This window comes from Chrysoperla carnea, chromosome 1 (genome assembly GCF_905475395.1).
Source record: "Chrysoperla carnea chromosome 1, inChrCarn1.1, whole genome shotgun sequence".
Taxonomy (NCBI): domain Eukaryota; kingdom Metazoa; phylum Arthropoda; class Insecta; order Neuroptera; family Chrysopidae; genus Chrysoperla; species Chrysoperla carnea.
Genome location: NC_058337.1, coordinates 118,316,859 through 118,332,566, shown reverse-complemented (window position 1 = coordinate 118,332,566; position 15,708 = coordinate 118,316,859).

Sequence of the window (15,708 nt, the reverse complement as noted above, 5' to 3'; positions counted from 1 at the left end):
ATCGTTTGTTGATCAACACTGTCTATACGTGGTATTTTAACAATTAACTCAGTCAATTGTATATTTTCACTTGTTTATGGTAAAATTAGGGTCACTTTTAACAAAGCTTAGCAAATTTATTATTTTTAGCTTTTGGTCAACTATTTAACGAAAACCGAAAACAACGGAAATCAATCTTCACAAGCTAACCAAAAAGAGCTTTTAGCTATTTTTCATGATAAAAAGCTGTTTTTAATCAAATTGAATATACCAATCACGAAAATGACATTTTTTTTTTCTAAAACAGCACATTTTTAAAGTATGACGTTGAAACTATTTTCATATATATACCGACCATCAAATACATTGCATTATGATAGGATATACACAACGAATACGAAGGTATTTGACCTCTTAAAATTGTTGCATGAACTGATTTTTGGATCAAGGCTTTCATTTTAACCATGGAAACTTATTTTGAAATTTCGTTTTTTCAAGGTGAATGAATTTTTGTGGGTTTAAATTTCGTAACTGCCTATTCCAGCAAGTTGTTCTCTTGTCTATTCCAGCAAGTCAAGATTTATAACACAAATTATTTATGTGTGACAGAATAGAAAAAAGCTTGATATCTGTTCTCGTTTTTGAGTAATCGCGATGACAGACAGACGACAGACGACAGACAGGCAGACAATCGGAAATTGACTAATTATGTGTAATTAAGAACACCTATACCAAAATTTTGTTCATAGTATCAACATTTTTAAGCGTTACAAACTTGGGACTAAACTTAGTATACCTTGGTATATTTCATATACATGGTATAATAAGTTCTTCATGTAATAATTTTCTTTATAGAAAAATATTTGTCATGTTCTTAACTAATGAATACGAGTTTTCCAAATTAATCCTAAGAAAGTTTCCCTTGTGACACAATAAACCCTCCCTTTAGAAACACTAAAATAAAAGGATTTGTATGTTAAAAATACAAACTTTAACAGCTTAAATCTATAATTTTAGCACCGTAAAGGGTATTCAAAAATTTACCTACTTATAAAGGATATTAATGAGAATCCATATACACGATTTAAAGATAATCCTAAGAAAATGTACTTTTTGGGTCCTTCCCTGGGAACATTCTTAAAATGTGTAATGCAGATCTAAAATTCATAAACTTATGCAGTACGTATTTCGCGAACTCTACCCTGAAGCTTTTAGTATATATACTTATTTGAAGCATAGAGTTTTATATAAAAATTGTAAAGACAAATAATATAATAAGAAAGATAATATTTCAATGCAGAACATTTTTCTAAAACATTAAACTTGTCAATTTAAAGACTTGTTTTAAGAGCATATATTTTTTAAAACTGCAGTATCTATTCACACGGTATCGTGGTTGGTAATTTATAAAAATAGATCACCATTACATATAATTTTTGGAACTATGTTCCTTATCGCACGATATTTGTTCACTGATTGGGAGTTAAAACCAAAAAAACTGCAACAGACATCCAAAACAGACAACTAGATTACCTAGAAAACTAAAACTTTTTCAATCGATTCAGGTCGCCATTAATTTTGAAAAAATTTTATGTTTTACCATTTTAAAAAATTGAGTTGTGAAAGTTATATGAAGTTAAAGAAAACAGAGATAATTAAAAAGTAGTACAATGCAATTTTTATCAAATCAAACCAAACGTAATGTTCGTCACATATTGGGTTGACTACTAAATCAGAAGTATGTCGGTTTTAAACTAATAAGTACTACAATTATTTCATACAGTAAAAAGTAAAAGTAGCTATAAAATTAAATTATTTAAAGAATCAAACAAGTATTTGACTTCTTAAATTCTCAGAAAAATATCTAGTAAATAAAAATAATAAGCGCTACATTTATAATGTACCAAATTACGAAAGGAATATAGTTCCTACCGGGTGTCCCACGACACTTCTTGGCTTTTTTGTTAATACTTTGAATAATAATATGATGGATATTTTATTTAAAATAAATTAAGACTTTGATTTTATCTGCCAAGTACATTGAACAATCATAGAAAATTGTGTCTTTGAATATGGGATGCTACTAAAAGAGATCCTGGTCTATGAAAAAAAGTTTCAAACAAAAGTTATAATGTTGTATATTATATTAGAAAAATGAACAATTTTTTTAATTATCCACATTTTTTGAACTTTTCTTGCTACGCTACATAAATTTAATCTTCTTATTTATAGATTTTCTAATTTTCAACCTCCGATTGCAAAAAATTCGAGTTTGTAATTCGAGTAACTTGACTTTGACAGTATTTTTGAAAGAAAAATTGTTCGAAACGATTATAAGATTATCGTGTGAATTGATCGTTACAAGGACGAAAAGTATTATATTCATATAATAAAAGAAAAGACACTTAAAAGTATGATATGATACTCATCATGCACAAGAGTAAAAGATGCAATACAATGAGTAGGTACAAAAGAATATATGATTAAATTTTTAAAAGCCTATTTCATAAAATATTTAAATAAAAAAAACTAAAAATAAAAAAACCCGATAAAATTTCTCCCTTCTGCACTCCCTCATTTTTATCTCTTTTGAATATACCTACTTTATTGTTTTAAATTATATGACATGTATATAAAATGTATAAATTCAAAAGAAAAATGATTATATCATTGTGTGAAAAACTGTGAAAAACAATAATAGATACATATTATGTAATTTTATTTATAATTTATGAAGTGTTAGGGAAATTAAATTATTTTTGTAGTACGTAAATTAATGGTCCGAGTAGATTTCACATGTTATACTTGAGAAGAATATAATGTAGCCATAGATTGCCAAGAGAAAGATGCAGTGTGATATCAATTTTACAACGAAAAGTCTTTATTTAAAATATTAGTCGCGGAAACGAAACACTAAAAATGGCTAAAGCTCGGAAAATTTGAACAGTAAGACGGATTTGAATGCGCTTTTGTGCATTCGATTCGTTAGAACTTCAGGAAACTTTGTGACCTAAATTGATTTATAAGAAATTAAAAATATGCAAACTCGTTACCCGGGGGTTTTTGGGAATTTGAACACGAATGTCTCGAAAAAATTTGCACCAGATAACTCGGAGACTGATTCTGTCGCGATGTTCGTGTTCAGCGACACCAAAACCCCCGAGTAACGACTTTGGACTGATACATAACGAATTTCCCGAAAACAACAGAAAACAACGAGGATAGCCATCACCCTGGGCACCAAGTACCTCGGATACCAATTCTGTCACGACATTCTTGTTCAGCGACCCCCAAAATTCCTGAGTAACAAATTTGGAATCATTTTTATCACTATTAACCGAATTGTGAATTTAACACGGATACTGTTAAAATAAGGATACCTATCACGGATATAGATAACGGATACCTAAATGCGGAAAAAGGCCGTGTATGGTGGAGATTATATGATTAATGAAACCACCAATCAAATAACTTAAAGGCGTTCTCGAAGAAATCATACAAAAAGAGATAAAACCGACTCAGAACCAAGCCACTACTGAATTGTAAGCAAAAACTGAAAGAGAAACTATGCCAGCCAGAAAAGCCAGCACAATTTAGAGATGAAATTTAGATATGAGATATAATCCTCCCAATGCTCGAGAACAAATATCTGATATTTAGGAACATAGTGACAAACCTTGATACTGGAAAAGACCGTGCTAGAAGTTATTTTAAGAATTGCTTTCACAAACTATTCACGAAAATGAAATTGACGTTTTTTGCTTTTCTTACTTACTATAGCTACTATTCTTTTACGCTTCCCGGTAATTAAGTCACAGTATTTAATCAAAAGAAGAAAATGACAAACCAAATAAATTTTTATCGATTGTAAAATATTGATTTGTCTCGATTGAAAATGGAAAATAAATTATAAACAGCACAGTATGTGTTTTGTTAATGTAACATACAGAACTCAGTTGTTTTTCCAATTTTCCAACTGTGATTTTTATAACAAATACAATAATGATTGTAGTCAAGTTACTAACTAAATACAAAAAGAAGACAGAATCGAAATGAAGAACGTATAGACGACGTAGGTGAAGCTTTTTCATTACACACATTGACACATTGCTTTGCAAAAAAAAAATCCTAACAACAATTAGTCTACGGCCAGGCGTGGTACTTGATAGTCATTTCCGAAATGTTAAAAATGCCCAACTAATTTTTCTTCTATGAGAATTTTCATACCTAACGACTTTTCGTACAACGGACCTTGAAAAAATTGTAATTACTCGGCTAGCTAAATGAAGATGAATGAATAAATATGGAATATTTATTTTGTCTCCCACCCAAAAAATCAGGGTGGAAAATTGCAATATCTAAGGTCTCGGGCAACGGATAACTAGTTCCTTTGCGTGTCGTATAATTTAATTTATAATTGACGAAAAACAAGGAAGTTATCAATTCGTTTGTATTTTTTGCGTGTAGGTATGTGTTACACGATATGTTCACTAATTATAAACCGATTTTAATAATTTTTTTCCTATAGGATAGAAAAAAAATTTTAAAAAAATTCCGTCTCTAACAGATACAAAACAGGGTACACAAAAATTAAGGGATAAAGTTTTCTTCAAGGGAAAAGTTTCAAATGTTAGGTGATTTTGGTCACTAAGGCATACGAAAGCAGACAAAAAATGGGAATTTAATAACTCTGGTCACAACAATTTGACCATTACAATTCCGGCAATAACAACTGATCACAAAAACAACTTGGTGCCTAAACAACTCCGATAAAAAAAACTCGCGTTTATTCTGTGACTGCGTTCACTCACGAATCCAAGAGTTGCCCTTGCTTTTAATGGGATCGAGTTAGCACGGGTATGTGGGTTTTTTGACCCTTACGATAACCTTGGGATTGCGTTCACTAACTGCTCCACAGGTTGAATATACGATCAACGAGGTCGAGTTAGCAAGGATCTGCGGGTTATTTGAGAATCTGATTTCGTTTACTGTGATTCTGGAGTTGTTTTGGTATCGAATTGTTCTAACCGGAGTTATTAGAGTTCGAGTTGTTCGACCAAGTAATTTTGGTATAGAACTATAAAAAATAGTACCAAAATATCTATTTCTTGCAAAAAATTATTTATTTAATAATCTTCTTATTTCTATTTCGTTTTGAATCAATATTAATCAATTTTACCCCGTTTTCAACCCGTTCTAACATTATAACTAGTAAGACGTGAAATACAACGCCGGGTCCTAGGCCTAAATTTCTTATATAACGATTAAATTAGAAATTGTGAGTATTTTACAATTACCCCAACCTCTAATGCTGATGCCCACTACTATACCAGCAGTGGTGGATATGACTTTTAGAAGCCAAAGGAATAATTACCGGGTAAATTTGTATTTATTCCGGAACGATTGTTAGAATTAAGTATGAAAAAATGCTGCAAAAATTGCTGATTTTAAATTATATGATTAAAATAATTATGAGAGAGAACGCGATAAATTAGAAACAGAAAAAATATAGTTATTTAAATAGTAGTTGTACATCGTTGCTCAATTTTCCTGCTTGCTGTGACCACTGTGCTGCTTGCTGCTTGCTAGCGTTGACAGATTTACTGCCCTAATACGTATATTACAAGAGGTATCGTTGCTCAATTTTCCTGCTTGCTGTGACCACTGTGCTGCTTGCTGCTTGCTAGCGTTGACAGATTTACTGCCCTAATACGTATTAGGGCAGTAAATCTGTCAACGCTAGCAAGCAGCAAGCAGCACAGTGGTCACAGCAAGCAGGAAAATTGAGCAACGATACCTCTTGTAATATTCATTTCTAGAATATACCAAATATTTGTCCAAAAAAAACTTTTATTTTTTTTTCGTAAGCTAAATGGTTAATCACATCCTGTTTTGGATCAAATCATCCCTAATATGTTTATTTACATATATCTAGTTTGGTCTCTAAATTTACCTTTTTGTATCAAAAAATACGAAGCAAAAATGTCTTCTTATTAGTATGGAATAGAGACGATTTATGGTCCAAAAATACGTATTTAAAAATTTCCATTCTACTAATATTGACCGAGGAATTTCAAATTTAGTGTTTCCTATCTCTGTGTCATCATCAGTATAAAGAAGTTCAATCAAATCGAATGCCGATAGTTTATTGAGGAGTTATCGACAAAAAAATTAGCAACGGACACATGAAAGCATAAACGCAATTTTCAAATAACATTTTCTACACTTTAAATCGTAACGACAAAATTTGCGATTTCATTTTTCCGGGTGAGAACATTAACTTTCTAGTAAGAAATTAAAAATTTAAATCCATTTGAATTGGTATTTTAAATGATTGTCAATAATGTTTGCACAGTATAGTACATATTCTGATATTTACTTTTATTTCGTTACAAATTGCAAGATTAAAATCGCTAATCTATATATTTTATAAAATGAAACGTTTCAGTCTATCTGTCTATCTATGATCCAATTTCAGTTTTCTATGTTTGTAATTTTGTAAGAATTCTGTGTATATTTTCGCTTGTTTCCAATGTCAAATGTTAGTTTGAAACATTCTATTTCAAACTAACACTCATCGTTCAAATTTTTCACTTGTGTTACCGAAATAACAACCCTGAAAGAACTATGTATAGACTTTTACGGGAAGATTATGGCAAATTTAATCCTATTCGAGTAAACTATAAGCAATGAAGGGTATGGCGTGTATACCAGCGTAGTGTGTGTTCAGCCTGCAAGAATACACCATTCTTTTTGGGGTTTTCTTTAGATTCGCGCCTATATAAACAAACCTGAAACTATGGAGCACCTAAAAGCTAATATTCACCAACTTATAGCCGATATAAGCCTCCCGAAACTTGCGAAAAGTCATAGAAAATTACATCAAACAAATAAACTACTTCAGAAAGTCCAGAGGCGACCATTTCACTGACATCATTTTTCATATTAAATGGAATATATACTTAATATTTGATTAAAAATGGATAAAATTACATTTCGGTGTTTTGTTTTTTAAAACAAAGTTAGAAAACTGAATTCGGATCATCCTTTATCATAAACCCATCGACATTTTTAATAATGTGTCTGTGCATCAAAGGTGTTTGATATTCGTTGTGTGCGTAGCCATGGTAGGGATAATAAAATCGATGAAAGCGCTTCCAGTACAAATTTTGGCGTTAAAGGACGCTGTTATTAATTAATAAAACTAAATGCATTAAAAATTGTGAAAATAAGAAATCAAATTGCACAAATATTATTTTCCAAATGTAAATTATCATAATTATTTATTTAAATTTGCGAGACAATAATATTAAATTTTCAATGTAAGTCATAAATGCTATCCATACAATTATATATGCATCCATACAATTCTATAATTAAAGTAGTGTATAGTTAACATTGAAACGCCTCCAAAAAAACTCACGCACGGAGCGAATACATAGATGCGTCTAAAAAATTGGCGTTTATTTTTCGATACATCAAATCAAACTTGTTAATACAAAAGTAAAATATGCTAGATATTGACGATAAAGCTTTATAAACTGCAATGTTAAATCGATTTAAAACTTCAAGAACCAAAATAAGTAAATATGTTTATTAAACTTTTGCCTTTTAATATCATATACATAAAAGTTTATACCTTTCTACCGGAATGCAACCGTAAGAGATTTCACAAAAATATTCATAATATATTATTTATCCGAGCAAAGTTTAAATCACAATCAAAGATAATAATGGTTAAAGTAAAGAGTGGTACAAAATTAACACAAAATTTGAATTTTACGCCATTTGTGCGGAAAAGTTTTGTAATGAAAAAATAAACACAGTATTTAAAAAATGGGTTTCAAATTTGAACAAAATATTAACACCACGAAGAAAATTTTGATATAGGTGTCCGTAAAGTCATCTAATTAGTTCATTTCCGATTGTCCGCCCGTCCATAAACACGATAACTCAAAAACGAAAAGAACTGAAATGTTTATAGTGTGCTCATGACGTAAAAAATGAGTTTTAGTTCGTAAATGAGCACCATAGGTCTTGTAAAGCGTTACAAATTAGGATAAAACTTTGACACTCCAAATTTGCACAAGACCACTAGTTGAAGCTACCTGTAAATTTATAGCAAAACATTATTGTGTTGAAAGGCTGCCATAATTGTGTTGGTTTTTTAAACTTTTCTAATTTATTAAAAATAATACAATTATCACTGACATTCAACACTTTCTATACCGAGTATTTCAACAATTAACGCAGTCCATTGTTTGTTTTCTTTTAGATAGAATAGCAATAGAATCATATGTTGGAAGGCTAGATCCTACAAGACAATAAAAAAAATTACTAACTTTTACTTAAAAACTCGAATTTTCTATCAAAATGACTTCTTACGTTAATTTTGGTACATCCTTTATAAAGATGTAAAGTATAATAATTGTATATAAATGCAAATTGCGCCCCAATTTACTACTCCGTGTATATACTCAAATGTTAAAAAGGAATCAGAATGTTCTAATTTTATGTCAAATTGAACATTACTTCTTGTTTCGATGCCAAAATCCTTAAATCCATTTGAGTATGTAACATTTTTATTTTATGTAACTATAGTTTTATGTAATCTCCTTGTGACTATATTCCAACGATACTTAATACTAAAAACGATATACAAGTTTTTATGTCACACGGTTGTACGTAAATTCGGCATAATTGTTTTTAGACTGAAATCTCAAACCCAAGGTAAGCAGAAGATAAAAAAAAAAGTCAATTAAGGAGCTGAATGCAATAAAGACGTAAATTCACAAAGGGTACTTACTTTCGGCGTAAAAATAAATTTTAGATCAAGTGTATTTTAAATATGAATGCAATAAAGTTGTTGTGCAAAAAATATTATACTCTTATCTCTAAACCTAACATCTTCGTTGTCGGGTGTTGATTCCAAGACGTCTTGCTTAACAAACGCGTATAAAAATATATATAATAGTTCTTTCCGATTAGTTTCGGTAAACAATGATGTTTATGAATAAGATGTTTCAAACAAAAGTTGTTTACTTTTTTATAAGCAACGGTTTATTAAATCTATCTCTAACGGTTTATAAGAAGTCCCAATTGACCTATTTTGCTCATTTACGAACTCGACCTCACTTTTTACGTCCTAAACACGCTACAAATTTCAGCTTGATATCTCTTTTCGTTTTTGATTTATCGTGTTGATAGACAGGCGGACATCAAAATATGAACTAATTGGGTGACTTTATGAACACCTATACCAAAATTTTGATCGAAGCATCAATATTTTTAAGCGTTACATACTGGGGATTAAACTTTGTATACCTTGATATATTTCATATATACCACGTTATAACAAAAATTTATAGTGTGACCTACTAGTTTGTTATTTTGATTGGAAAACGCTATAATATGAGAAGATAAAAAAATTGTAGAGAAAGGTAGTAATAATAAAATTACTTTTCTTCCAAATTTAAAAGATGTCGAATTTACCTAGAATCCATTTTATTACTAGTTAAAAATGTCAAGTTTACTAGATGCCTGTCACACATATCCATCTCATCCAGACACACCGCTCCAGAAAAAGTATCTACGTTATATGAGGTCGTTTTTTGTGTCATGTAAAAGTATGTCATTTATTAAATTTCACATAATTTATCATATTTTTTTTATTATTCTTTTAAAGTTTCTATTCAACAAGTAATGGATAATTTTTTTTACTATTGTTAAAATGGAAAATCTTTTAACTTATCGTGCTTTCAAATCTGGAGGAAGAGGCTCATGCTACGTCACTATGCAGTTGACGTCATAGTGACGTCGCATGTTATAAATTATAGGCATGTTTTAAAAAAAAATTTAAATTACCAATGATAGATATGAAGAAATTCTCAATAAGGAATAATTTCGCTTCGAGCCTGTCTCATCCAAAACCCAAAATACGAGTTTCTCTGCCGAATATACAATATAAGTCTTTTTAAGGATGTACAAGCGCCAGGGCAATTTGGGATAAAAAGCTTTATTATTTTTATATGAAGTTGGACTAAGTCTAAATCAATTCTGAAAATTTTTCAATGATTTTTTTACACATTTCTTAACAAAATATAAAAATACCGTTATTGATATGACAATAAGCAGCTTAAACTACTAATTAGACAGATATTAGCCAGAGAGATTGGACATACTATTTGACGTCATATACTATGTTTACGATAAGAACTCTATCTTTAATTTTGTTTTGCTAGAAAAAGATACAAACAAATATTTGATAGCTTTTATCTTGATTGATTTTATAGCTAAATGATTCATTGCTGTTTGTTACATGAATGGCCTTTTTTATAAAACCAAAACAAAAAACAATCATCGATATTCCCAATTCAAAGAATTTAATGATAGTTACCTATATATATTAAATATTTTATCTATAAAATTTCACTAGAAACGATTTAGAATTTCGAGATAATGCCAGAAAAAAACTAATTAAAAACATGTTAAACACAAATACTGTAGGGATATCAACATATTCCATTAAATAAATACATTCAGTTCCAAGAATTAATATGTCTGTATTACGTGGAATATCATTTGCTGTACTTAATTCAGAAAAAAAAAGGTCGGGGTATAATGTTACTCTGATGTCATAAACATAATTAGTATTAAATAGGATTTTTATTTTATGCCATGTATATATGAAATATACATAGTATTATAAGTTTAGTCCCAAGTTTGTAACGCCTAAAAATATTGATGCTACAAAAAAAAAATTGGTATAGGTGTTCATAAAATCACCTAATTAATCCATTTCCGGTTGTCCGTCCGTCCGGCCGTCCGGCCGTCCGTCCGTCTGTGGTCACGATTACTCAAAAACGAAAAGAGATATCAAGCTGAAATTTTTACAGCGTGCTTAGGACGTAAAAAGTAAGGTCAAGTTCGTAAATGAGCAACATGGGTCAATTGGGTCATGGGTCCGTAGTACCCATCTTGTAAACCGTTAGAGATAGAATAAAAGTTTAAATGTAAAAAATGTTCCTTACAAAAAAATAAACAACTTTTGTTTGAAACATTTTTTTGTAAACATCACTGTTTACCCACGAGGGCGTTAATTAGGTACAAATTTTATAGTATGTATTAATATCTTTTGTTATTTACATGACGTCAAAAAAAAACAAACGATTGCGCATCAACACTTGCGCATTATATGAGAATATCAGTTAAATATGTCAGATATGTATGTATGTGAAATGTTATCATGAGAAATGAGTTATGTATGTGAAATGAGTTATCAACACTGCCTATACATGGTATTTCAACAATTAACTCAGTCAATTGTTTGTTTTCTCTTGTTTTTTATAAAAATATTTTCCTATAATCACTGTATTCATGGGAATTTAAAATCAAAAGTTTTACATGCGCTCGAGACAGTCATGAAATGGGAATAAAAATAATATACTTACTTTTAGCAACGATAAATTAACCAAGTTTAGCCACAGACATGTTTAATTAATATGGTGCAGGTGCAAATAAATGAAAGGTTCATGGGAAGAATAGATATATTGCACCATTTAATTGCGCTTCCACCATTTATTTATTGTGTGTAATTATTTTGATCTACGCCCGTGAGATAAGAATTATTTATTCCACTCATTTTGCGTGAATTAAATAGTTTAATTCATATAATTAGAAAAATTACTGTCAAAATCTAAACTAATAACAAGTTACTTTAGTAACTTTTTAATGTTCTAGTTTTTTCAATAACTCATGACAAAATTGAAACCATAATAGGAATTTGAAACTATAATAGAAAGAATTCTCAATTCACGAATAGAAAAGGGCAGTTGGATTTAAAAATCTTTACTAGTATTCAAGATTCCTAATTAAACAAAGGGGAAGATACCCACTACTGACGTAATATGCGGGTATCGCCATAGAAATTACTTATAAAACTTTGTTTAGCTAAGAGGAGGTGGGCAGCTTTTAAATGCAATCTTTGATTTTAATTTCACTTTCAAGTTTTGTCATGGTATCAAGTTTAGTTTTACATTTTTATGGGTAATAAGGCCATTTGGACATGAGGATTATCCCCTATTGCCATTTATTTTCACAAGCATGTTGAACGTACTTCTGAGATTGCGTTTCGCATGAGTACGTTAATAATGCTCTTATCCCACTTGTATCGTAAATAATTATTTTGTTCTTAATACATACAATGTACTCGCAATTGCTCGCAAGCTTGACTCCTCGGTGTCCATGGCATCTATTCACAGCAGTGAAAAAATAATCAATAATTTAAAAAAAAAAAGCCAATTAGGGATGGGTTGGTTTGCGGCGAAAGTTTTTTTATCGTAAATTTCATGAAATTTTCCTCGGAAGCAAAAAAACGCATATATAGAAGGAAGAAGGTAATTTTTAGGGTTTTGTCCTTTTAGGAGTGGAGGTTTACGACGTATATCTTAAAATTATTCGAAATTTTCAGTTAATATGACTTAACTAAACGTCGAATGAAAAACCCATTATTCCAGCGTGAATAGAAGTAAAAAGGGTATTTTGAGGAATGTTTTTCCTATTTTTAAGGATTAATGCCCATACAAATATTCATCCTCTGTGTCACCGCTTCAAGTTATATTTTCGTGACAAAAAAATCCTATGACCTTTTCCAAGGTTCCATCTCTATCTAAACTGGAAATAATCAAAATTGGTTCTGACAGACAGACAGGCTAAGTTGCTTTTTTATTTTTGATATTAGTTAGATTTAAAGGGTTTTCATTTCATTTCAACTGAAATTAAGCAATGAAAGTAAAGTAAAATAAGCAATGAAAAACACTGGTTGGTATGTTTTTGGCAGTTACTACATCATAAACATTTTCTAATATTTTTTATGAAATGTCTGATTATCATGATATGTCTACCACATGTATGTAAGTACTTCTATGTATGTATTTAATATTGAGCCATCATATCAATTGCACAAGAGTGTTTTACCGCACGAAATGGTGCATCAACCATTTGTTTTTACGATTGCAGAATAAGCTGTCTCTCTAACGAATTTTCTTGTAACAACAAATGTACAAGTTCGTAAAATTTACTTGTCGCATTTAATTTCCATTTACAAGTGGCAAGTAAAAGTACATGTAATGATCAATTAGGTGTTTGTCAGTCATAAAACAGTGCGAAAATATGGTAGTTTTCCTGCCTGAATAAAAAAAATCACCCGCACGTGCACAAAAAGTATATTTATTTATAAAGTTACCCTATTTTTCCAATGTTTATTCATCTACTCAAGTTATCAATTATAAACTATAATTTAACAAGTGAAAACAAACAATTGACTGAGTTAATTGTTGAAATACCATGTATAGGCAGTGTAGATAACTCTGTCACGTTTCACATACATACATATCTGACATATTTAACTGATATTCTCATATAATACGCAAGTGTTGATGCGCAATCGTTTGTTTTTTTGACGTCACGTAAATAACAAAAGATATTCACTTTGATATTCCTATATTAATACATACTATAAAATTTGCACCTAATTAACGCCCTCGTGGGTAAACAGTGATGTTTACAAAAAAATGTTTCAAACAAAAGTTTTTATTTTTGGTCTATCTCTAACGGCTTACAAGATGGGTCCTACGGACCCAAGACCCAATTGACCTATGATGCTCATTTACGAACTTGACCTCACTTTTTACGTCCTGAGTACACTGTAAAAATTTCAGATCGATATCTTTTTTCGTTTTTGAGTTATCGTGTCCACAGACGGACGGACGGACAACCGGAAATGGATTAATTAGGTGATTCTATGAACACCTATACCAAAATTTTGTTCGTAGCATCAATATTTTTAAGCGTTACAAACTTGGGACGAAACTTAATATACTATGTATATTTCATATATACATGGTATAAAAACACTGTAGAACAGGCATGGGCGAGTTATTTTAAGTCGAAGTCACCATTGTTATAACTTTATTGGGTACCATAAACTTTATTGCATGTCTCTTTATCGACATTGCTCATAGAGGAGGAAGCGAGACGGGTATGCGACTCTTCTACCTATCTCAATTTCTCTAATAGTAATGAGATAGGTAGAAAAAAAATGTTGTCTCTCTGTCTTACTCGTATTTTTTGTTGTCACTGGTTGGGTTATCACTGTCTGACTCGTATATTAGTTACATACGTCTGAGGGGCTTCTCTGAGCTACGTTTGCCCATGCCTGCTGTAGAACATGTAGACCAATTAAAGAGTTTACTGAACTATTGTAGCCATTATCATTGGTACACTCAGTACGTTTATATAATAAATGAATCAATACAAATAATCACATACTGTTATAATAATCATTTATTATTTCACATAACAATAATTGTTATAATATTAGGTTCGTAATAAACTTATCAAAGTGGATATACTGCCAAAAAAAACTTTTGTTATTTTTTAATAATTACATAAATTTGCCAAATTTTTTTTACATCTATATTTTATCAATCGAATTTATTTTTTTCATATATAATTTTTACTTTTATTTAGTTTTAATCCCGGTTATTTTTTACCAGGATTAATTTTAATACAAAATAACTTTTAATTCTTTGATTTGAAAAAGCTTATTCATGTAACAAACAGCAATTTTTAACTTTATGACGTCATCAGAATCCAAAAACTTTAATTTTGCTCTATCACACCCAAATTTTATCCAATTTTGATACAACAAGTATGTAATCCTATTAAATTTGAGTCATACTTTTCAAATTTGTGATCAAAATTAACCTAGCTATAATAGGTTTTAAGAATATGGAGCCCTGGTCCCGAAATTAAGCACATAAGTGATAGCTAGCGAAAAACTGACATCACAGCTACAAAGAATGGCCCAAAATTAGTGGGTTTCAAAAAAAATTCCAATAAAATCCGATCAAATTTGCCTGTGTTGTCAAAAAATCAAATTTTTTAACTTTATGACGTCATCAAAATCCAAAATATTTAATTTTGCTCTATCACATCCAAATTTTATCCAATTTTTATCAACCAAGTATGTAATTCTAATAAATTTAGGTCATACTTTTCAAATTTGTAATCAAAATTAACCTAGCTCTAACAGTTTTCAAGAATATATAGTCCTGGTCCCGGAAATAAGCACATAAGTGATAGCTAGCGAAATACTGATATCATAGCTAAAAGGAATGACTCAAAATTAGTGGGTTTCAAAAAAAATTCCAATAAGATCGGATCAAATTTGTCTGTGTTATCAAAAAAAAAAAGAATTTTTTAACTTTATGACGTCATCAGAATTCCACAAATTTAATTTTACTATATCACATCCAAATTTTATCTAATTTTGATAAACCAGGTATGTAATCCCACTAAATTTGGGCCATACTTTTCAAATTTATGGTCAAAATTAACCTAGCTCTAATAGGTTTGAAGATTGTGGATTCCTGGTCCCGAAATGATGCACATAAGTGATAGCTCGCGAAATACTGATATCACAGCTGAAAATAATAACCCAAAATTAGTGGGTTTCAAAAAAAACTCCAATAAGATCGGATCAAATTTGCATGTGTTATCAAAAAAATCCAATTTTTTAACTTTATGACGTCATCGGTTCCAAAAAATTTAATTGTGATCTATCTACACTGTTTCGGTTCATTATTATTAATTAATATTGTATGGTCCCTGCTAATAACAAAATAATCAAAGAAGTCCTTGAACGAAAAAAGGTTGGGAGCCACTGAT